The sequence below is a fragment of the Pseudopodoces humilis genome, chromosome 1 (genome assembly GCF_049639895.1).
Source record: "Pseudopodoces humilis isolate 2021_Gansu_Grassland_sample_001 chromosome 1, ASM4963989v1, whole genome shotgun sequence".
In the NCBI taxonomy this organism is placed as follows: domain Eukaryota; kingdom Metazoa; phylum Chordata; class Aves; order Passeriformes; family Paridae; genus Pseudopodoces; species Pseudopodoces humilis.
The window spans coordinates 81,178,106-81,204,523 of NC_142200.1; positions in this window are offsets into that span (position 1 = coordinate 81,178,106).

Genomic DNA, 26,418 nt, shown 5'->3' on the forward strand with positions numbered 1-26,418 from the left:
CACTTCCTCTGTCCAATTTTAGTACCCAGTGTTACCTGACTAGTAATGCAATAGGAGGAATTTGGAAATATGTCTCCCTTTTCACTAAAGGAAAGCCCCAAATTCTTTGGATAATCCATGTTAAAAATAACTACACTCATTTTTGTTCTCACTCACTCTACACACCCATTTATTTTCAATGACCACAGGTTCTCCAAGGAAATGTGTACTTCTTCAATTGTTGCATAATCACATACAAATACACACTAGCAAAACAAAGGAGAAAAACAGTTTTTATATACAAAAGTTCAGATGGGATTTAAAACAGCAATTTATTTTATGTGTGAGATTAGAACATTCCCCATGCTGATACTTATTATTTTTCTTGAAGATTTATTACTTGGAGGTCTAACTGTGAAAAAGCAGAACTTCTACCAGTGCTAACTTCCACAGCTAATGAACCTGTGAAAGTCTAAACAGGCAGAGAAATCATCTGCCATCAGCCAAGTTTAGAACTGCCAATCAAGACACATTTCAAGTTATTCTACACTAAAACCACAAAAAAAAAAAGTCTCTTAATGGACTGCCTTACAGAAAACTATGTCAATTAACAGCTTTTTTAATTTTTAAACTTATTTCCTATTAATGATTTTTTCCTTTTATTGTCAAAACTGTCACAACCAGACCACGTGAAAGTAGCAGAACACCTCAATTTCACTGTGGGAAAAGGTAAATCTCTGCATCAAGGAGTAATTTTTCAGATGCTATGGTAGGATTCAAATCCAAATTAAAACAAGCCTTGTCTCCTGATGACTGATAAAATAATGAAAATAGCACATAGTTTTAACTACTTAAGTCACCCCAAAATATCACAAATATGAAGGTTTAATAAGAATACATTAAAATATTTAGTAGCATTAAAAGGCCAAGGTTATAAATAAAATATATGGTGTTCAAATTAGAGGTAGTAGCTAACCTATTTTTTAGTATATTACTGTGTTTTGTCCTATACATCCCCCTTTATTTCCCAATTTCCTAAAAAAGGGACTAAAGAAACTGAACATATTTCTACGTCGTCAGCTAATTTGTAACATCCATAGAGTCCCCTAACATCTCACTGATAAGAGCTTGTAGAGATAATTCCAGTTTCTGTGGCTGCTCCAACAGCTGCCAGAAGGACCTCATATTTTCATTGATGTCGGTGAGACATTTGACACATTCTCTGCTTTCCATCTGAAAAGGAGTCTGTCCAGTCAGTCATTTTTCATCCAAATCTCTCTTTATGTTAGATGTCTGTATCAGTGTGATCTTCTTCTGTCCAGCACACTAAACTGCTGTGCCTTTTCCTAGCAGGCCCTGCGCTGTGACTGCCTGGGACAACAGCCCTTCCCAGCAGTGATCCCTCATGTTAACTTTGGCAGAGAATTGCACAGTAACCTCTGTGGCCTTTGTAATGACAAGCTGATTAGCACACAGCCTCTGTCAGGGAGTGGGTGCTCAGCTCTTTGGAAGACACATTTCCATAGAAAATGGTAGACAGCTGATTTCAAGGCGCTTAGCACAGTGCTGGGTGGAAAAGCTGAAATGTACATGAGGTACGTTGAATAATATATATCTGTATTTCCATGCAAAGGTTGGTGAGCAGCAACCCAGATGAATTTGCTTCATATTCAGCACCCTCCAGAAAAGACCTGTAAAAGTAATTATGTGTACATAGTAATAATAACTACATAGTCCAGTAAATATTAAATCTTTCCCCTAAACATCAGAAGCTTATCTTCCTCTTAATGGACTTCTACTGTAATAGTTAAAATAAATGTTCCTCGTCCACAGACATTAAAATCAGGTAAAGATTATTTTTTACAAATGTAGGGATTGAGACATGAATCTGATGAGCTGCAAAATGCCAGGGAAATAATTGATAGTATAATTTAACTTAACTGGAATCTATGTGCATGATATCAAGGCAATGAAAAACCAATATAAGTTGATTTTCAGAGGGAATTAAAAAATAATATTCCACAATGTCAGTCACCACATTTTTAAGCATAGAGGACAAATTTGATGTTTTGCTTCACTGAATTACAATTTCTTTTCTTCAATGTTTCTATGTACTTTTCTTGGCTTATGAAGTATTTAGTTAAGCATTATGCAGCATTCTGATTAAAAACAATGAGCATAATCACCATAAAATGATATATATGTTTAATAGTTATTTTTTAATCTAATAAATAGATCTGAAAATAGAAGCATGTAGGGAATCATCATTCAGCCAGAGCATCCTGGGAGGCTAATCATAAATCCATTTTCATCATGTTATTTTTGTTAATAGTTTGGAAGTATAAACAAAATGATTGCCAGTAAAAGCTACAGAGGAGAGAAAATGGTAGAATTCTAAATCTGCAGAGAAATCTTGCTTAAAAAACTAGCCAGCTTTTATCTTCACAAATCCCAGATTATTTCTCAGAGTTTACAGAAAAACAGTGAAAATTCCTACACTGTTGCAGGCATCATGCCTAAGAAAAGGACTACATGATAAAGAAGAGGAAAACTGTTTTCAAAAGGCATGTGGTGTCCTTAAGTGTATTATGCTAGGTGCTCTTAGGTAATGGTGATCCTTGATATGAACACAAAATAGAAGGTGGAAAATGTATTACTTCAGTACAGTGCAGTTTTGGTGCTGGTAGAACATGAGGCAGCAATGTGCCCAGAAGGGCAATGGCACCCTCGCCTGTGTCTGCAGTGGTGTGGCCAGCAGGACCAGGGCGCTGATCATCCCTCTGTACTCTGCACTGGTGAGGCTGCACCTTGAATCCTGTGTCCAGCTCTGGGCCCCTCACTACAGGAAGGACATTGAGGTGCTGGAGTGTGTCCAGAGAAGGGCGACGGAGCTGGTGAAGGGTCTGGAGCACAAGTCTGATGAGAAGTGTCTGAGGGAGCTTGGGGTGTTTAGCCTGGAGGAAAGGAGGCTCAAGGGGGGACCTTATCACTCTCTACAACATCCTGAAATGGTAGGTCTCTTCTTACAAGTAACAAGTGACAGGATGAGATGAAATAGCCACAAGTTGCACTAGGGGAGGTTTAAATTAGGAAAAAATAGGAAAAAAATTCTCCATGGGAAGGGTTGTCAAGCAATGGAACAGGCTACTCAAAGAAGCGGGAGTCATCATCCCTAGTTTTATTTAAAAGATGTGCAGGTGTGGCATTTAGGGATGTGGTTTAGTGGTAGAATTGGCAATTCTGGGTTTGTGGTTGGACTCAGTGATAGTCTTTTCCAATCTAAATGACTCTATGAGTAAAATGAAAATTTTTTCAGTAGGAAGTTCATTGCTTGTCTTTTAAAAAGGATGCTTGACAAATTACGTGTTATCAAAGTTAATAGTTAAATAATTATATTTCACCTTTCAAATCTTATCTCTTGTAGACCTTCTGAAATCAAAAGTAATGACTATTCAGTAGTGAGAGGCCTTGAAACATAATTATTTTCTTACACATACTTTCAAGTGTCTGCTAAAAATCTCTAAATCTTTGTATAGATAAATAGAAAGAAATCCACAACAAACAAATTAGGAAATAGCATGTATTTAAGAATTTTGTAAATCAGTTTACTTTACATGGCAAACCAGGTTCTAAGAGCAGTCTAATTTTACATTCATTTTTCCTGAAAATATCTTGGACTTCATAGCACAGAAACACTATGAGGACCTCAGTTTTTTAGAATATATGACCTCAACCAGGCAGTTAGAAAGATTAACAGTAGTCCAAATACAGAACACTTAACATTTGGAAAAAACCCCAAATATTTTGTAGGTGAAGGTTAAATGTTCTTATGCAACATGGATTGATATGTCTTAGGGTCTGATCATGGAAAGTTTTCTTAAATGGATGTGGCACCTTTATAGGACAGCATTACTGCCTGGTTTTTGATAACTTGGCAATAGAATGCAAAAGATTATTTATTGCCTTTAAGGCAGTGCAGAATTAATTATTATCCAGAACAAAATTGTAGATCTTGACAAACAGTTATAACAATAACACAATTCAGTTACCTGAAATCTTAAATCTGATAAGGAAATTTGGTTATAGGGAGTGGTGTTCCATCCCATCATAACTCAACTATTGATATGGAAATAATGTTCTCTATTATATGATTCTTAGAATGCATATTCTATGCCAAATAGGCATCTTCCCATCATTTCTATAAACACATGAATTGTGTGTATCCTGAGTTTCTGTTTATCTCAGAAAGGAATAAAGCAAGATTTTTTATTCTTAGCAGCAATTTGAAACCAAAATGTGTTTTACATATTTAAGGTTTCACTTACCACTCATCACTTCATCTATCTTCTCCCTCCAGCTCCTTCCCAAAATTATAAGAAGGAATAAAGGTAAGACTTCCACTAGCATAGCACAATTAATATGCACATAATTTGGTTGACTCTTCTAATTCTCCTATTTTTTGCTATTTACTTATTTATTTACTTATTGCATCAATTTATAAGGCCTTAGTTTGGGGAATTCTTTGAATCGTAGGCTTAATTAATAGGAAAAAAAACCCAGTTCCTTGCCATCTTTCAAGCTATTGATGACCCATATTTCCATGGATAAAACTGTAAAACAATATGAAATTTTTCTCTGTTTACAAGTTTACTGCACCAATTTTTAAATATTCAGCACAATAAAGAGTACAGTTTATTTTATTTTTTTCTGGAGTAAAACTATTCTGTGTAGATTCTTACTTCCCCTTTGTCAATACTGTAATTGAAGTGACAGATTTCTTATAGTCCCACAGGATTTATCTGTGCCACTGTTTCTCAGTGTTCTCAGCTGTTTTAAATAGCTAGTAATAATTTATATTTTCACTGTCTCAATGTGGCATAATATGCTGTACCAGATCAAAGGCTCATCCTGCTCTGTACCCTCTCTCCATCAGTTAGATGGAATGCTGCTCTTCTCACTGGAAGATGCTTGAGAAAAGGGTACAAGAAAGTGAACAAATAGAGCATTTTAGGAATTATTAATGTACTGACAGAAAGCAAAACAGAGCACAGTATTTGCTCATATCTTGAATATTTTTTGTAATTTTTCATTTCTTCCCTATCTGGAAAAATAAACCTTAACAAACCCACAATCAAAAAACACCCAGGAGGAAAAAAAAAAAGAAGGTAAAAAAACCAACTCAAACCAAAAGAACTCCACAATTCCGTAGAACAAACAAAACAAAAAGCAACCAAACAAGCAAAAAAAAACCAAAAAACAAACAAAACCCTTAAAAATGAAAACATTCTAAAAAAGAAAGATTCAGAGCTTTGAGATAAGAAGACACTTGAAAATAAGGATTATTTTCAAAATAAGTTTAGACAAAGTAGGCTGAGACACTCCTGTCTGAATTCAGGGGGTTGGAAAGATACCATACTATAAATAACTATAAAAATAAGTGTTGATGGGATGGTAAGAAAGTATTCTGTTGGTTTACTTGTTTTACTCTTTCTTCTAATACACTTAGGTTAGAATTATTCCAATGTCTTCTCCTATGTACACTCTCCCATTCATCCATGATTTGGGAGACCTGTCATTCCTTTTCCTATGTCTTTTCTAAAAAAACCTTTAGTGTATTTACTCTTTCATTATCTGCATTTGTTCCACATTTCAGACCATCCTTTTTTCCCTTTCTCTAGTTCTTTTTCCATTTCTGTTTGCTTCCTTTTCATACAGCTGTCATAACATATGTAGTGTTCAAAACAAAGGCGTATTAGTGCTCTACACAGTGGTATCCCATAGTTTCCTTATTTTTCCTGCTAAATTTTTACATATCACTTAAATTTTTGAACCTGTTTCCAGAGATCTATCTATCATATCTAGTCAGGAATTAGTCACATATTACCAGCTGATTTTTTTTTTTTTCTTTATGTGTTAAGACCTAAAATCCCTGAATTTTACTTGTGGTTTGATTTCTCAGGCATCTGAGATAGAAAACCTTTGCAGTTCTTGATGGTCAGCTTTGATAACTGATAACGTAAAACTGTGCAAAAAGAGACTTTGTAATTTTTTCTTTTCTTCTCGTTTCTTTGTGAAATCATTGAACAATTTTCATCTCACTTCTCTCTTTATTTGTGAAAATTATATATTTCTTTTCCTAGGTTTATATATTAAAAAAACTAACAACTAATGTATCTATTTCTGGTGCCCATTATATATGACAGAAAAGGTAGTATCGGAACTTTATGTGTGTTTTCCATTGGGATAGATACAATAAGGTAATAAAACAAATTTTATCTAGATGATAAAATAATTTAGAGATTATTAAGAGAGGTCTGCTGTTTATTACCAGTCGGCTATGAAAGTCACAAACAGGCAAGAGAAAGGAATTATTTGCCTCGATGTTGGAAAGATAGCTTCATTAAACTGTCTAATTTACAGCCAGAATTCAAAAGAACAACAATATAAATTGGACAAAGGTGGTCAAGATATATGACTACCCATACTGATACCCTATTTGTAGATTATATTGCCACTGTGCACGTTTTAATATTTGTGAACAAAAATCCATATATTAAAAATGAAACGTGAATTATTTGTTATTAGATGCACGCTGACACTTTATATGAATTTCATGAACTATTTTATGTGAAACTTGCACATTTTCTAACATTTACATAATTTATTCATCAGAGCAAAAAGAAGGGTGCAGTTTTTAATGATATAAGTTTGTATTTTTAGCTGTGCAAACTCCACTATATAAGAACTGAGACCAATCTTGAACTGTTACAAAATGTTTGCTTTTAGAAAACTGTATTTGCAGTGATAAATGAAAAATTGATACTACTCAACAGCTTTAGAAAGCCTTCTGGTCTGTTACCTTTTTTTTCAATCAACAATTTCATCAGTGCATACACTGTGTACCTTTGTGTGTATTCATGTGTACATCTTAACACTTGATTAATACATTCACAGGCAGAGATAAACAGTTTGGCATTTGAGTTGTTTTGGGTGTGTTTTTTTTTTTTGTTTTAGTATAAATAAATACATAATAGAAATAACATAAAAAGCATTGCTTTCCTATACTTTAAGGCCTGAAGAGATTTTTATTGTTGTAGATAGTAGGGTAGCTTGGAATTACTGCTTGGCTTTTGATGTCTGTCCCATAGTAGTGAAGCACCTACTTTTAAAAAATTGGTAAATTGTAATTAAAATGTTTTGAGAGCCCTGTAGGTGGAAAGTAAAACCAGCTGTGAGATTATGTTTTCCACATGAATTAAAATATATGCTTATGAAAGTTGTAAGATGTGTCTAAGATAACAATGTTAGCAGAAAAAGAAGAGATGTACAGATAAGATTATATGGTATTTACAGAGGGTATACTGATGTTTAAGCTAATTAATGATAAAACTAACCAAGAATGGCCTGGCTTCCAAAGGAGTAGACCAATTAATAAGTAAATCAAACTGCATTTCATAAATATGCTTCTTGACAGTTCAAAATTTCCCTCAAGAAATTTGCAATGATCATGTCTGTAATTCTATTTGGACTTTAAATCCTCTATGACATCAAAGGTTCTACTTGACCTTTTTTTATTAGTAGGAACCTTTAATGACCCAGGATAACATTGTGATGACATGGTGTAGCTGCTATAGCTAGAAATTTAGTGTAATAGAAACAAGATTTCTGACAATTTAAAAAAAAAAAAAAAAAAAGGAAATGGCAATTAAAACAGCAGTTAACTGCTCTGTTGTAATTACCTGTTTATCTAGTGCAGGTGACACACAAAAATCAAAAACTTGAATTCAGAAAAGTTGATTGGTCAAAAGAAATTGTTTTTCTGAAGCAACACTTTAAATTGCTAACATTTTCTGCCAAAAAAATAAATTTTGGACCAAAAGTTTTCTTTAATTATTTAATATACTAACTTTGGGATTTGTGTTAAGGGACTTCAGAAAGATTTTTGACTGGTGGGCTTTTAATTCCACCAATTACAATTTAGTATACAATGTTGTTTTGACTTTTTAGGTTCTGCCTGATCTAGAGGAAATTTCCTATGAAGTATTTGTTTTGTTTTGGTTTGGTTTTTTTTGGCTTTTTGGCTTTGTTTTCTTTCAAAGAGTGTAATACTATTACAGATTATTACCAGGGCAAAAAGAGACATCATATTATTTAGCTTAAAAATTGGGAAGATAGTAAGGAAAGTATGGTGAATCATTTTCTGATTCTGTGTTTTATTTCCACTGTTTTTCATCTGTTTCCACTGTGAGAAAGGAAGTAGGATTATGGAGGTGAGGTCACCAGCAGGATAGGGCTTGCACTAGAGAAGAATGTTTCCATGGTGTATTTAATTTTAAGATACGGGGAATGGGCTATTACTTTTATCCACAAAGACTCGAGCACTGCAAAACCAGAATGTTACCCATGGCATCAGATGCCAAACATGATAAATATGGCTGTGCTTGTTTGCTAAGTGTGCGAGTGACTGTGAAGACTTTTGTGCCCACCTCAGTTAAAGAATGAGTGACATCATACTGAGAGAGAGGTGTGCACACAAGCTATCATGTTCCAGGCAGAAACTCAGGAAAAGAAATTGAAACCTGAGGATTTGTCTGGTATCCTAAAGAAAGCTTTTCAATTCCAGTCTTGCAAATCCATTCCTCACAATTGCCACATTTACAGGAATTAATAATGCTGTTTTGTCTTGGCCAGATATCTATTCATTATTAATAAAAATGTTGTGTACAATTTTTTTATATGTAGTATTTGGTTAATTCTATCCAGAATATTTTGCCACAGAAAAACTTTAAAGTTTTTTCCCTCATTCCCCATTTCAGAACATCCCTTATATAAGGCTTGTTTCCATCTGTTCTGAACAGTTGGTTCCACATAGATAACAATTACACTGGGTTTTAGTTTCTTTTCATTTTGGTGATGCACTGTTTTTAATTTAATCTTCAAGGAAGCAAGCATTAAAATACAATTCTGTTTAGGTAAAATTATTGTTGCAGGTAATTACGTCTAGCATAGCATTCCAAATTTTAAAGTAAGCATTCAACAAATGTCAGTCATAAATCTGACCATTCTCAAATTTGGGTGGATTTAGAATGCCTCTTTTCACTTTCTTTTGCAATATTTTAAATCCCCCATGCACAAGAATATTAAAATAATAATTTGAAACAATAAACATCATAATTTAAAGCAATGAACATCAAAACAGTCTTGTGTTAGCTGCTGCTCTGGGTTTTACTTTGTTTTGTTTATTTTTCGTTTCAGCACCAGGAGAGAATTCTTCTGTATAACACAGCATGGGTGACACTCATTCAGATACTCTGCAGTGTTGCCAAGTACTGGTTTCACAACTGTTTCTCGCAGCTCTGCCTCAGGTGTCTTTCATCTATGTTGTAGGTTTGTTTTACTAATTGATTTTGATCCTTTAAGTCCATCAAATCACATACCTGAAAATTCTCATCTGCAAGTTTTAAAAAAAATTAATGTATTTGATTTTCTGTTCTACATGTCAATGTTCATACATTTCTCACCCCTCTTCTAAGTTCTATCACCTTCCTCCAAAAGATTCTGGCTGTTAATTCAGAAAAAGTGACCAAAAGGGAAAATAGTTTCCCCATTAACTCCAAAAGACACTGGTTGTTTGACAAATTTTTGTAAAATAAAGTAGATTATGGTTTTTCTCTGTAATGAAGCAGTGTTATTCTCTAATTTTATGTCTGCCTAGAGGATTAATTATAGACTAACTAAGCCTCATATAGAGAAAAATTGAATTACAGGGTTTTCCTCACACTCTTTGTATGCTCAAAACAAAGAGATATTACAAACTACATAAGGAAACCCCAGTATATATATCTTGTTAACATAAATATGGATGAGCAGCCCGGTCTAAATGAAGTAGTAGATAATAGTATGAACTAAGCTCATATTTGTTTACATTCCCTTCACAATTTAGTCTACTTCATAATTTTGGGTCTAAGTTGACTTAATATATGTGCTAAAAGTAACATGCCACTAGACCTGGTATAGCTTGGCTGTTTGTGACTTTGGTACTGCCAAACATACTTGGTGTTTACCTGGAGCTTTATAAAACAGGGAAGTGATGAGGGCAGTAGCATGCATGCAGCCAGGAAGCATGGATCAATAACTTAAATGTTGCAAATGAATCTAAAACTCAACTTTTGCACAATGTCAAAAAGATACGAGGAACAATTATAATCTTTCATTCACTATAGGGACAGAGGAGTGAATAAACAATTCTATTTTCTTGCTATGACAACACCTAGAATGGAAAACATCTCTTTAGCTGGTGTTCTACTTGGTAGAGCCTCTACTTGGATAGCTACCAATATCTTGGCTGTTCTCCGAAGCAAATAAAGTTTCAGCTACTTTTTCCAGGGTAGGAATTAACACTCAGTTTAAAAGCATTAAAAAAATCTGTTGCACCTTAATTTTTTTTAAAAAAATATGTATAAAAGGAATCACTTGTATTTCCACTAGATTATCAAGTAGAGTATTTGCCTTCAATATCCAGATATTTGGAAAATAAATTCCTAAATTAGAAGTCCTTCATTTCCTATTACGTATAATAATATAATTAAGGTTAATTTCAAGCTTTTTGATATATTTTAGAAATATTTTCAGATCAGTTCTGACTAGTCAAAGGAAAAGACAAGTTATTCTCCTTAAGGTGTGCTCTAAAGTGTGTAGGATTTCACTGAAGGTAGTTAAAATTATCCTTGTTTGTGCAAGACTATACTGGGAATTTAATCTCCTTGGGACTCCATAATGAAATGAGACTTTTGAATTTCCTGGGAAACAAATTAGAAATTATTACAGTTTGGTTTATGCTGAAGATGGAAAGGACTATTGGTCTCCAGAGTACTGAAGCTGGGGAGTGAAAATCTAGCATTGTGGTGCTTGGAAGGGTAGGGACAGAGAAGAAAAAAATTTTAAACCCCCCCAAAAAAACATTTAATTTAAATTGAAATTTAAATAAGATAGAAAAAGGTAACAGGGTTCTCATACAGATTTCATGAGTTTTAAATAATTTCATAACAATTTAAAAATTCATATTGCTTTAATCCAATGCAAATCAAATTTGTGCAGCTGTGAGCTGAATGGGACATAGATCATTACAGGAACCCACAAAAAGTGCTCCCTTCCCTATTCCCTAAGTTTCTGGTATAAAAATCTCAAACAGATTTTGAGAGAGTACATGTCCAACTCAACAATCAATTACTGGATATGCCTTGCTTTTGGTAAATAAACTGTTTTTATTTGCTATGTCTTTTGCAAAGCTGGTATTCCATGTGTTGAGGAAAAAAAGAGCAAATCAAGGAAACTCCCTTGTCTTTGCAACATGCATATTACCATGCTAACATCAGATGGTTATTTTATGTTGTCTGGTTGTTTTTGGGTTTTTTGAGAATAGAGCTTATGCTGCCTCCTGTTCATGAAAGCAATATAGTTGGAAGAATATTATAAGATAGGGTGCTGATCCAGTTTACAGATACATCTATGTAGCACTTATTGCAGAATTATGAACCAAGTATTATATTGAGGTTAAAAAAATAATATCTTTACAATTTAGATAATTTCCTCTAAATATTTGAATAAGTGAAAGATATTGTTTTGAGCATGGGAAATATTCTGAAGGACAGACTGCTGATTTCACTTGTAAAATAAACTGGTTATGCAAGTTAAAATATAGATGACAATGTAAAAGGTAGCTTGGTTTTGTAAACTGCATCTTTTCAAGAAGAGCTAAGACATTGCAATAGCTTCTTTTTTTTTGTTAGTTTTTTTCCCCAAAAGACTGAAACAGACTTGTTGGAACCAGCAAAAATAATGACAACAACAACAGAAAACACTCTCACCTCCTTCTCCTGCAAACTCCCAAGAAGTCCTTCAATTGATAAGCAATTGCAAGATATAGGGCCTGCAAATATCTTCAACACAACTTTGGTGAGCTATCCCATAGTATTTTTCTTCTAACTTTTGAACTTGAACTTGTTTGCTCATTAACCAGTTTTTGCAATGCCATAAAAATATATTGTTTCCTCAAAAGATTAAATAACATAAGAAAATGTGCAAATAACAAAGAGCTTGCACATTCAGTCACTTAGTTCTCAAATTAACTCTGATTTTTTTTTGCATCATGAGAAATATTTTTTCGTGTTGCACATTTTGAAAAGTAATCTTCAAAATTGTAGGAATTTCAGTACAAATATCACCTTGAGAACAAGATGATTATCCAATCCAAGCTATCTACACCTCTTGATGTGGAATATAAATCTCACAAGAATAGAGAGGTTAATGAAATTTCTGGGGCTTTTCTTCTCAGAGGTCAGAGATACCAGTGTAACACTTTATCATTATATTTGATATTTCTGTTCCACTTGGATCTGATATTATAAAGGAAAACACAAATTAAATCTTATGTAAAAGGAAAAAGCAAAAAAATGACCCCAGCTTTTTGAAGCATCAAAGAAACTCTCATCAAGTTCAGGTAATTCTCATTTTTATTGGAGCTGCTTTAATTATTTTTTCTCTAGCAGAGCATACAAATTCTTACACTCTTTAATAATTTATGATCTTTTAGGAGCTGTGAAAACTTATATAAGGAACTTTGAAAAATGTTTACAAAGAAGTTGCCTGGCAAGTCATCTCTTGCAATATCAGAAAGGCCTCAGGTAATGAGATGCCTTGATAAAGAAGAAAATTTCTACAACTTGAAAAAATTTCAAAAAAAACCCCAATCAAAACACAAAACCGACCAAACCCCCCCCAGAATATGAAAGAGAGTGATGAAGCAGCCTGATAAATTGAAACCTGTGAAAAACATTTTAATAAAATTTAAATAAAGTAAAATTTTGAGATTTCAAAACCCGTCTGTTTTAAATAAGAGCAAAAAACATTAAGGTTTCTGTATTTTATGTCATGTAGAAAAAGAAAATATTAATCAACCAAAACGTATTTTTTTTTTATGTTAATGTTTTCATTATTATTAGGATAGTTTGCTATGAACTTAAAGCAGAAATTATCTAAATCTCCTAATTTTTCTAGCTCCAAAAAAGTCATTTGATTTGTTTCTATGTTTTCAGAATCTTCTTTGCATCCAAAAGACTGTTAGAAAAACCAAAGTATCAATATATTTTAATACTGATAGGACTAAAGTTATGAACGAAAAATCTTTCCATGTTTCCTGTCATATCTTTTATATGGCTGCACATGACTCTCCTGATATGCTAAATTTGCTTAGCCTAACAGAAAAAAAAAAAAAATCTATGATATCTTTTGAATAATTTTTGAGCTTTCAGATGAAGTCTAGTGGAAGTCGTATTGAACATGAAAAATATTTTGAAAAATAATATTGCTAATTTAAAATGGCTTTCTTACTTTCATGGCATGGCTTTTCCCGCTGTTTTCTGTGCAAAGCATTTTCATTTAGTGAATAAACCCCAAAATTATGTGTCCTATACATTGAAAAGAAACTGGAGTTACTTTATGAAGCAGTCAGAAGCAGAAATGAATTGGCTGTAAAAATTTTGATTTGTGAATCTGAGTTATTTGTGACCTTCCAACTGCCACCCTTGGCTATAGTTAGTGAACTACTTAATGCCATATTTAACTGATGAGCAGTGGGATAAGGGAAGGTGCCTAAATGCATGCTTAAGGACTTGATGGATTGAGGCCTAGTTTATATTCAAAATATGCAGTCAAATGTCATCATTACATCAAAACTTTGTTCTTACAACAATACAAAATATTAAGTCTACTAACACCTCTTGATGTGGGAACAATCCCATAGCTCCTATTTTAAAACATGATATGATTGTCAAGTCAGAAACTGCAGTTGGGTATCTCCAGCTGGAGTTTAACACAATTTTAAAGGTAGGTCAGTGTAGGCTGAATAAAGAAAAAAAGAAAGAATGAGAAAAGTACAAGAAAAAACTAAGGGACAATGACAAACTTATATAGAAAAGTTTTTGTTCTTTTCCTTGAAACATCTAGTCTTGCTCCAGGAAGGTGTGAGTAATTAAAAGTGGGCAGTATTTCACTGAATGTTTGAAAGCCTGGTATCTTTTGGAATCTTTGAGAAACAGAAATCTGATAGTTTCTCATTATCTTGTGCTATGACAGACAGGAGCATTAGATCTAGTTCTGAAGATGGACAGATAGTGAGATAAAGTTTCTTCTATTTTTCTTTGGAATTAGAATGTAAGTAGCTTTACAAAAAATAAGACAAAATTAGATAGTTTTAGTTACACACCCACTACTCCACAAATGCAGTATGTGTCTTTCAGGGAAAAAAAAATGACATGAGACTATAACGATTTTCTTTTCAAATTGATTAATGGTACATGTTAAACAACTGAGTCTACAGACAAAATTCTTATTTCTATTGATTTTTAAATGTAAGTAGTCATGTTCTTTATTATTGCACACATTAAGAAATGCAGCATGTGTATTCATTTATTATGTATTCATTTATTTTACTTTAGAAAAAATATTTATACTGTCCTCCAATATTTATATTGAAGACAAGAAATGTTGAAAATTACAATGTTGAGAAAATGCAACCTGTTGAGAAAGTACAACCTTAAAAGGAAAACTGGTCATGTTAAGAATTTCCTATCAGAAATGGGCATTTAATTGGTTCTTTCTCACTCTGTTTTGTGCTTTTTTCCTTTCTGTTTTCTAATGAATTATCCATAAATTATCCACTTGCGCTATTGAGAGAGACACTTGGATTTCCACATTCTTTCTAAAGCATAGCTGGTAGATAGGTTTCTTTCACTTAACTTATACCCCAAATACTTTTGTTGTAATTGACGATGGTGATACAGCAAACATCTCATGCTAACATTTACACAAACTGAACAAACACATTTCAAAAAAGAGATTCAATTATAATAATTCCTTGAATATCTTACTTCCAGATGGATTGCCTTAGCGAGCCACATAAAAGGCTTGTAGTAGTTCATATGAAGGATAAAAATGTTTGATCAATTAAAAATACTTTATGGTCTGAAAGTTCCAAGATAATAATAATTCACCTGTAGAATAGAACCACAGAGTAAGCAGAGTTGGAAGGGACCCATCAGGGTCATGGAGTCATGGAGTCCAAGTCCCGGCTCTGCACAGAACACCCTGTGCCTGTGAGCTTTGCCCAAATGTTTGTTGAACTCTGTCAGGCTGGTGCTGTAACCACTTCCCTGGGGAGCCTATTCCAGTGTCCAGCCACCGTCTGGGTGAAGAACCTTTTTCCTGTATTGAACCAGAACCTCCCCTGACACAACTTCATGTCATTCCCCTGACCCCTGCCACTGGTCAAGAGAGTGAAAGGATCAGTATCTGTCCCTCCAGTTACCGTCATAAAATGTTAAAGGCTTATGAAAGAAAATGTATGTTTCTTTAATAATTTAAACTCTAACAGTAATATGTAATTGGAAAAAAATAAAAAGAAAAAGAAAAAATAAATAAACAAAGAAACCTAGGATTATTAAATGACATTATGTTTAAAGAAAATTGTGGTGAATAACTGAAGTAATTCTTAACATTGTCAGTATTCAGAGGACACTTAATATATCCATAAAGTCCTTCAATCATTAAGTTTTTGTCATTTACAAACTTGTGTTTCTGTTTATGCCTTCCATTTCAGCTGGGCCACACTTCTTGGTACAGCTGTAGTTCCAGGACACTAACAGTTTGTTACTTTGTTTTAAATCTGGTGAATGACACGAGACCTGCTATTTCTGTAATCCCGTGATTGTCAGGGCTAGGTCAGGCAGCTGGAGCTAGTAATAAGGATCTGTCTGGTATGTAAATGAATGTGTTTGAAGATCTACTTGACAGTGTTACGTCAAACGGGATTACACTTTCATTTGCCTTTATTTCCCATTTTCAGCTGTTCAAATATATAGGAATTAAAATAATTTTGTTCCCTTTTAATACTAGTGAATGGGGTCTGCAGCTTGGGGGCAGAAGTATGACACAGATGGTCCAGAAAGCCAGACTGAACTGTACCATTCTCTTTAGGCTGAGCTGGTGAATTGACACAACCTTGTACCTTTTTAGTGTTACGTGACATGGGACCACCCACAGTACACACGTTGCATAAGGATTTACAAAGGAGCCCTTCCTGCTGGGAGTCTTCCTTAACTTACAGCAGAAAACTGCACATTGCTCTGGTCCTTTGATCAAAGTTAACTGTCTGGGGTTGAGGCCTCATCCCACAGATTGATTGTGTGATTAGAAAGGCTTTAATGAAGAGATTTTCTTTCAATTGTATTTTAGCCTCTATATTAGCCTCTACGTGGGTATTAACTGCACTTTTTTCCACAACACATCATGTTAAACAAATGTTTAAGTATTTTATGATTCAGTGTTGAAAATGTTTCAAAAGATAACAGCAATGCACTTCTAGCTGCAGAAGTCACTAAATAGAGCGTAAGATCTATGAAAGGAATGGAGTTCTTTAAATCCTTTAGTCTTCATTTCAAACACCTGTTTGAATGTTGTACTTCCTGGGCTGGTAAAGGGGGTGAATTTTTCCTGTATTTCCCATAATTTTCAGTATAACTGATAGTTATATCATTAAAAGCATTCATTCCCAAAATGTCATTATACACTATAGTTTCTAAGGTGGTAAACTTGGGTTAAAAAATTCTTAAAAAACATAAGCCCTTACCCTGACACGGACTCAGGACTAGTCTTTCCTGACATAGCTACAGTGAGTTATCACCCTGGTTTTTCTGCCTGTTTGTAAGACTGTGTTGCAAAGCAGATCATTGAAATGAACCATGTTAAGTCTACAAAAATATGGTTTTGTAGTATGTTTGTGTGTCTGTGAGTTCCACAAAACTGTTTCACTGACTGTATTTGAAGAGTGCTCTACAAGCTGCTGTCCTGGGAAGACTCTGTGGGTGGCACTTGGAAGAGCAGAGAGAAGTGATGAAGTGTTGGCAAAGACATCTTCTTGTAATTCCTCTGAAGAAAGGATGTACCTGCCTCAGTGGTTATGGTCATGAAATGAGGAATTTCTGATGACATTATGTTTAAATTCTCTCTTGAATTTAATTTACAATTCTACTCATGTTAATTTTCTTTTTTTTTTTTTTTTTTTTAATTTATCTCTTAGCATGCATCCTTGGTTTCCAGCCACGTTTATGTTTATTCATTTCACTGCCCAGTATTTTAATTTTTTTTTGATGCTTGGTTTAAAAAAACATTTTTTTAGGCTTTGAGTAATTTGGACATATCATTAAAAGAATAGATAGGATCTTATAGATCTCCATATAAATGTGAATTACATGCAGGAAAAATGCTTTACATTTTGCATTAGCTTGAAAACTGCTTTGATTTGTCTGCAAAATGTCAATGGTTAAGATACTGAATTAATGTCGGTGCTCATTGTTGTTGCTTTGCTTTTACAGTCTTAAACATCACCAGGAGGATTTAATGGATAGTGATTCATTCCTTCGTCATTTTAATTAATCCACTGTTCCTGAATTTAGCAAGTGCTGGCGCCTGTTTCTTCCTGTCTTGTGCTGTCTGGGACCTTGCGGTGGTGACGCTTCATCCAGTCTGGTGCTGACTGCTGGGGTGCTGCATCTGACTGCTGCCAGTCTGTTACTGCATGACACTGTCCTTTGCATCCATGCTGCTGGCTGCAGCTTTGCCATGCTGATCCTCCTCTGCTCCTGCACTCCCTGCAAGCTCTACTTGTCACCCTGTGCACAGCAGGGATCGGCTGTGACACAGGGAGACATGGGGAGCAGTATGGAGCCCTAACTAGTGGCACGACTCTTTCAGTCTATTCCTCTTTACACTGAAAGCTGATTTGGTCTCAGATTCAATGACTTTTACATCTGATATAATTAATACACTTTCTCTAAAGATCTTTTGTTTTTGTTATGTGCAGGGCATTTCACCAAAAGCTAGAATGCTATACTGCACAATTAAGGTAATAGAGCTTTGTTGAAAGGAAAAGTTTTATAATCCTTTTAAAAACTGACAAGACCTACAAATGTATAAAATTATTTCAAAGATTGCAAGAATTCATTCTATAAAATAACCTGGGGTTGAGCATTTAATTTGCTCAACACAGAAATGAGAGGGTATTGGTCTTTTATATGTTGCAGTCAGGGTTTCCCCTCCTCAAATCTACACACAATCACTCTATCTTCTTCTTTTCATTCCTACACAGTTTGTGCCTTGCTTTGCAGAAAATATAATCTTTAGCTTGTCACAGTGTCATTTCTCTGCTGTGACAGCACAGGGGAAAGAGCAAAGGGGTAGACAGCCAGGGAGATCCCTGTCATGGCTCTACTGGCTCAATGGAGTTCTGCTTGCAGACTGCACTGAAGAAGATGAATTGTCTGCACAGAAGGAATGGACAGAGAAGGTCAGGAAAGCTGCAGAAAACTTACTCTGCTTTGTCCTCTCAAAGCAGGATGGGAAGCTGCTATGCAGATCTTTCAGGACATAAATCTCTAAGGTACCACTGCAACAGCTATCAGAAGCAGGCTAAGCCATCATTTTTACAGGACCCCTCATCTATCCAACACTAGAGAAGATAAAAAGGTGAAGAGAGAGCATAGAGCATGCTATAGAAGCAGTGTGTAAGGATAGGTGCGTACTTCAGAATTCTGACTTTTCAACAGCCTGAGAAAACAAAGTACCTCTGGATATTTATTTTTGCAAAGCAAAGCTCTACTCTGTAAGACCTATAATTATGTGCAATATAAGTAAAATAATTTCACAGGATAAACAGCTGGAATAGTCTAGAGGGAGGAATTATTAGAATTTCATAGGCAGCACTCCAGTCAGTTTTGTGACTTTTTTATTAAAATATTTCATCCAGAAAACACTGCATCAAGTAGAAACTGGGCAGCATAATAGGAGTAGGTTGTTTTTAAATTCCATCTGAGGGAAATGAGATTAAAAAAATAATTTAGTATGTTTATGTTCAGCAGAACACATAAAAATCTTAACAATCTGGGGGGGGGAAAAAGTATCCAAGAAGCAAAATGGAAGTGTCTACTGTTGCAATTAGTATTGTATAGAAGCTGCTTTGCACATCAATGAAAGTTCTTTGAGATTTTAGTTTTTTTACTTGTCCTTCTCACTTAAAGAAATCCTTGGAAATATTTGGTTAGAAAAATAGCTCTCTCCAAAATAATTGTTGTGATTTCAAAATTTTTATTGTGAGTGGTAGAGGTAGATGTAAATACTTTTTGGGTTCCATGCACATTAGGTCTCAAATATTCTAGCTGAGAAGCATGGCTGGGAATTCAAGAGTTTGGATTGTTGAACTTTTTGTGGAAATTCTCTATTGTAAACCTGAAAACTTTTCTTGATAGGGCTGTTGTTTTGTTTGTTTTTTTTTTATTAATTCTTCTTGCAAGAGGTTTTGCTAAGAATGATTAGTAATTCACAAATGAAAGTCTGGATGATAATATCTTACCCAACTTTCAATGCAATACTTTAACTATTTTTTGTGTTTCTTCTTGTAAACTAAAAACTTCTGTTTAATGTTTTATTTCTTTCCAAGGATTTTTCATTTTTTTATTTTTTTTTGTCTTTACAAACTCTGCCTTTTTTTTTCTTTCTGGTAGTTATTCAATTAGATCTCAGTCTCTGTACTGCACAGTAACATATAACATTTTGAAACAGATGGAGTTTCTCAATATGTGTTCATTACTGTGACCTTAGAAGCTTCATCAGCAACATTAGCATTTTTAAGAAATGACGACTTTAAACTTGCACATTCAGTGTCTGATTTGCTGCTTTATTTTGATCTTTTAGTAGACCATCTATTATTTGTTCTTCAACAATGTTTCATAATAAGATCTAAAAAGGGCAAAGCAATTATTTTCTTATCTAAATAGTTCATAGGAATTACAATAATTGTAAATGAAATTGAACATGAGGAATAACTTCAAAAATGCCCTGAAACAGAATAGAATCCATCTTGCAAGTATTATACCATTCAAAACTCTTCAAGAATCTTATAAATATACATACTCAAATATAAGATCTTTCTTCTGCTTTAATGATTTCTTATCTATTGCTATTATTAAATAAATTTAGAGCATATAAAATAAGTGAGGATGGAGACAATGGGATAAAGATCTAGAGAGATCTGCCTGGTTACAATGAACATTTATATTTAATGAGTAGTTTCTTGCAGTTTTTTGCTGCAAACAACGCTGTGTAACATTTTGTAAATATTTCTAAGCACACCAGAGAATAACCATTCATTTTGAGTCAGATGGGGAAGGATCTCAGTGTCCCCAGGGAATGCTTATTCTGTTAGAAGCAAGGAGGGCTCTGGTCCACTTTTAAACAAGGATTCAAACAGCCAGGACACAAACTGGCAGGATACCCAATAATGCTTGGCACAGCCTGATTATACCTCATGTTTAGCATGCTGAGAGTGGAGGTGGAGATCACTTATTTTTTGCTACGTTTGTATGAGCAAATACACTCATGTAGATCTTGTACACCCACGTACTTCTTTGTTAGAAGTATCAGCTACCACCCCTAGGCTTCCTTAATGGTAGAGATGCTAAACTAAACATTCTTAAAACTTGGACACCCACAGTGGATAATAAGGGAAAGATTTGTTAATTTATTAACCTAAGTATAATATTTAACAATACTGCATACCTTCATGTACTATTAGGGTGAGCCTTTGCTTATATTTCACTATACTATTCATGGGAGCCTTCTTTGCTTTTGAAACAGTATTTTTTATTTCTTCTCTGTGGTTTATGTAGCTGTAATAGTAGTGACCTTGAATTGTGTTATCTTGGTTATTACAGAACACTGCACATGCAAAGTAGTTAATGAGTATCAGTACAGGCACTGTCAGGGTGTTTCAGACGTCAGGTTACTGTGATACAGATTAACCCAGCAACCAGCATTCAACAATATGCAGTAAGTACAACAGTGCTGGCAAATGAGCTTTGAAAACAAAATATGATTATTAATCAGGAGTTTCTAGGCATATTTTGCATGTTATAATTACTGAAGGTCTTTTGTGTGTGGCTGTTTCCATAAGGCAGTTTGTCATACTTCAACACATTCTAAGAAAATGCAGATCTGGTGCCAAATACTTGGAGAATAGAAAATGATGCATCTCTCTCTTGCTAAAAAATGTATTTCCTGACTCTCAGAACATATTCCCATTGAACTCTACTTTGCTTTTTATGCAGCATCTTATTGCTCAGTGACTGGCAGGTGCTATTTACAGTCCCTGGTAGTTATATATGCAAGTGCCTAGTCATTAAAGCAACATGTCCTGATAAGCTGGCTTTTTAAGGAAGTAGGTTGCTTTCGAAGGAATGTAAGAAACTTTTTGAGGCAATAACAGAATAGGCCTGGGGCTGACATTCTGCAGTAAATAGCATAAAAGACATATAAAAGCAAGGAGAAGTCCAGTGAATTTCAGTAGGTTTTTGGGCTAAACTTAGTGACTTCTACAGAAGTGATGACATTACTTATATCTAAGCAGCCCTGACTTGCAAATTCTGTTTCAGCTACTACTAGGTTCCATGTTAAACACATGAACACTCCGTGGCTGTGAAATAAAACCAGCACTCGCTGCTGCCATGTACAGATGTGCAATTCTCATTCTGGGTCAATGAATGGAGACCGAGTGCCTTCCTCAGGCTCAATCTCCACCTCTTCCCTCAAGACCCTACAAATCATCTAAGTTTCATTCAGGCTGAACCTTTAATGTTTGCTACATGTATTTTAGGTGTTAGTGTTTTAGCATTTGCTGGCATTTTGGGAACAGCAATTATTAATGCAGAGCTAATAATACTCGTAGGGATGTGACATTTACCTTCGATAACAGATGCCTGTTAGTTATCATCAGACTTAACTTTTAGCTTTTTTTCTATTTCCACAGTTTTCCTTCATATTCTGTATTGGTCTCATACTTTGCTTTATTTTATTTCTATTCTAGCTTTTGGTACTTTCTGTGCCCTCATGGTCCCCTTCTCAGCTTCATATTTCTTTGTACGCCCAGTGTCTTGGAACATCTGTTCTGGTTTCGCCTTGCTTAACTTGGACATGTGTACCTCTTCTGCTTCTGCTCTAAAATTTAATGTTTTCATCAAACTTTCCCAGGGTATGTGCAGTTATAACAGAAGTGTTGCTTTAAAAGTAGTCCTATTCATTTCAACTATTTTTAAAACTAATTTTCCATATTAAGTATACAGTTTTCTGAGAAAAGAATGTGTAGTACGCCTACAGTATAATGTAAGGTTTTCCAGCATTTTTTCAGCTTCAGTTTCTCCATTAATTAATGGTAAATAACTCAATCAGCATGTATTCTTATTCTAAAAGAGGGCCAATATCTGTATTATATCAAATATTTTCTGCATATTTGTTTCTGGCAAGAAATTATTCTTATTTGTCACGGTTCTGTTTTCTTTAACTTTTCTTACTTTTTTTTTTTATTTTTATTTTTTATTCTGCATGATTTTCTAATAATAGTGTTACACTTACTGCTCCCATGCTATTGAAGTGATTTTATTGGGGGTGCAGCATTCCTACTTTTTCCCTGCTGCTTGATCAATTTCTGTGTGGTGTTAGCCTTTCCTTAATCTTTTCTTTAATTTGAAAATGAGTGCTACAACGCTAGCAGATATAGCTCTTTATCAAATGATTACCTCAGAACTATAGGATTGTAGCCTCAAAGGATTTTATAATGGGATTAGAGGGTATGTACCTGGATGATTACCGTACAGCATCTGCTTTGTACGTGTTGTGTTTGATGTGCGTCTTAGCCCTAGGCCTAGTCCTAGGTGAGCAGTGGAGGGGGCACTCCTGTGGGAGGTGAGAGGTATGAATTTCAGCTCATTTTGCATGGGGAGGGCATTGACTTTGGTTTCCTTAGAAACTGATATATTCTCTAGTCAATTTTAACATTAATTTCTCCTCCTTCTCCTTAGACAGACAGGTTTTAAGTGAAAAGAGTGAACCAATTTTCCATAATCAAAGGAGTTTAAGTGCAGGTGGGATTCCAGGTTGTGAATCCCACTTTCACATAAGCACATAATTTGGGCTACACTTAGGCACTTAGAAGTGGGAGGTAGCATTGCAGATCATTCCTGTCCATGATTTTTTTTTGTTGGCTCACCTATGCATTTCACTGTGAAGGAAACCTGATCACTGTGAGTCCTTCCACTGGGCACTGATGTCTCTGTTCATGTTACATTGTACTGAGACATTCAGCTCTGGTTCATGAGCCCATTTCATTGGGAGAAAAAAAACCCCAACTGATAATCAATGTATATTGTTCCTTTAATGGATCTGAGATATCTGCCTTGGCTTCTTAGAAGTGCAGAGAGGAGTTAATATGTTTATACTTAAGCTATAACTGACTCTGATCAAATTAGGAGGCATAGTACATCAAAAATCTCAGTTAGCATCCAGTGATCTTCAGCAGTCCATGTGTTGGGAACTCAGCCCTCATTTAAAAGAGATTTTAGGCTTCTAATTATCAATGTTTTTGCTTAACAAAGAGCCTTGGCATTTTAAAAACAGTTAGGCACTTCCAAAAATGAAAATTATTGCTTTAGAAAATACAAACATTCTTTTACTCCTAAATTAACTTTTTGTCTTTTCTACTTCTAAAAAAATCTCCCTCTTTAGGAATTGATGTTTCTTTAAAAAATGTTTCTTTTAACAACGGCCTTCAAGTAATAGCAATGTTTTGGATAAATTCTAGATAATTTCTAGTTACTACCTGACTTGGCTGGGCTCTTCTACATTACTCTGCATAATAATCTGTTGTTATAGGCAGTAAGTAAAGACTAATTTTATTCTCTTGGCTTCTGAAATTTTTCCAATTTTGCCTTCAGAAACACCTCTGTTATTGCTATATTTACTTGTCATTAAATTACAGTTTTCCTCAAATTTTTAAAGGGTCCCTAAAAGTCTTATTGCACTCTTACCTCTTGTGCACCTGAAATTTTTGTAAAACACAAAGGGAGTATTTCTAGGCCCCATACATGGAGCTATTTTAAACTTGATCCCTTCCTTCTGTGAAACAGTTAATCACCAGTAGGGAAATACTTAGTAATTGTGCTTTCTGAACTGAAAGAGAAAAATCCAACCACTGTATTAAAGCAGCCTCAACAGCTAGGAAATAAAACACAGTGAATAATATCTCCCCCATATTTTGTTGTTTCCTCATTTACAATCACAGATAAAGTTTTTTTTAAGCGCTTCAGTAATTTAAGCATCTAAATCCTCCTTTACAGCACTGAGTAAGCAGTTAACCTCTGCTTTTTCAATCCTTAAGCATACAAGAGATCTCAGTTTTTCTTCCATTCATCTACTTCCTTCAATAACCTTTGGATTCTTATTTTTATCATGTATTTGTAGGTATTTGTCATAATGGGGAATGAACTTGAATTGGGGCCTCAGGCACTATTGTAATACAGGTAATAAGCAATAATTATAGTGACAGATGTTGCCAGCTTTTAGTTCCATTCTGAGATATTCAAACTCCTGTATTTGAGAATGCAGCTCTTCATCAGGAGGTTTTATTTATGTGTCCCTAATAGCCATTTGTCTCCTATTTGAAGGCTTATATTACTCCACGTGACTTGTATTTTCTTTTCACTACAATCTGATTACATTATCTCTTATATCACTTTATATTTTTTCAGTGGTTTCTAACTATTATCCTCCTTTCAAGCCATACCACCCTGGTTACATTTATCAAAACATGTTCTTAAAATTTTATTTTTTCCCTCTTCAGTCACCTCTATGTCTGAAAGATGCAGCAACAGCAAATCCTTTGAAAACATCCACCAATTAACTGTATTTATCTGTAAAATAGATTCAGTCATTTCATCTACTTCCTAAGATTTATTTTTCAAATCCTATTGAAATCACCTAGCTTTTTTTTTTGAATTTTGCTAAACCAGATCTTTAATGTTACACCTATGAATTTAATTTCTCATAATACCCCACCTCCTCTGGACACATATCCCATGCTGATATTAAAGCTATGGCATTATGGGCTGCCTCACAAATGTGTTATTTCTCAGTTAACTTGAACTTCTCATGCTTCTGCTTTTCCTGATACTTTACCCTCAGTGGCTGCTTGAAGATGATTAGAGGAGCAAACAAAGAATCAAAATTCAGTTACTATAGGCTGGGTGAAGCTTCCTCTGTTTCAAGTTTTCCTACAGATATACAAATGAAAACTTTTAAATGCTGTAACAGGAATCACAAAACAGTTACTGAAGAGCAAATTTGGTTATTATGATGGATGTGACATTCAAGACTTACCTCTGAAAATAATTGTGCACAAGGGAATAAGAATTTAAATATGAGCAGATGTGGTCTGCTCATGGTTAGTTTTCTCCCTCTTCTGCTTGTGTGTCAGGAAGAATGAGGAAATATTAAATTTTCTCCCTCAGAGGTTTATTTGTGTGTGGGACAGCATGTATATAGGTTCCAGCAACCTGAGAAAATGGCTTGTCTTAAAAATAATGTAAGAAAGGACAACAGATAACTGCAAAAACAAAATTAACAGATTTTCTTGTTTGAGTTTCCCGTGAACTGAGTGCTTTTGGAGCAGAAAAAAACTTCAGGAGCACTTCTCTGTTCATGGTGTCATCATCCAGAGAGAAACATAAGAGAAATATTACCGCTGCTCTCTGTCTGACAGTATTATTTACCAAATTATGGCACGTATTGCATTGCATGCTGCCTTGACAGTGGCTCCCAGTTGAAAGCACAGTATATTCCCCTCTGTTGCTGTTAGCTTCATTTCCTGGGTTTCGTTTTCTCTGGGGAAAAGAATGTTCACTGATAAAATAAAGGAAAGGTTAAGCGGTTGGTGCTGTCTGGTTTGTTTGTTCCCTCCTCCCTTTCCTTCTTCCTTTCCCATTAGATGTCAATATTTAAGGAAGGACAGAAGAGAAAATGCTTGGTTTCAACAGTAAGCTGTAAAAAAGATGAATGGTCCATACAGATCTCCTGAGCACTGTGGCTAAAGAGGAACTATGTGTAAGAACTAATTTACTTGAGAGAAGGTCAATTCTTTGTTCTTCTGGGAGAGTACAATGCAAGCCAATGCAAACTAGGGCTCTAGGATTTGTTATTGGTGTCAGGGATTACTGTTATGATTCGGGACAGCAAAATAACGGTACGAGGCTCCGTGCCTTCATTGGAGGGCATGTAGAGAAGGTTTATTAGAAGCCCACTCTTTTTATACAGCACTTGGGTACAATGAATAGGATTGGTCATTTAGAACAACACCCCTTGACCATTATTTCCAAGTAAATAAGTTAGAAAAACATCACCTGCTAACAGTTTTTCAGCTTCCAAGGGTTGTTTGGATTCCTCCTTATGATTTCCCAGACCAGAGTGAGAAAGTTGTGTACTTGACTTTCCCACAGGCTCAAGCTA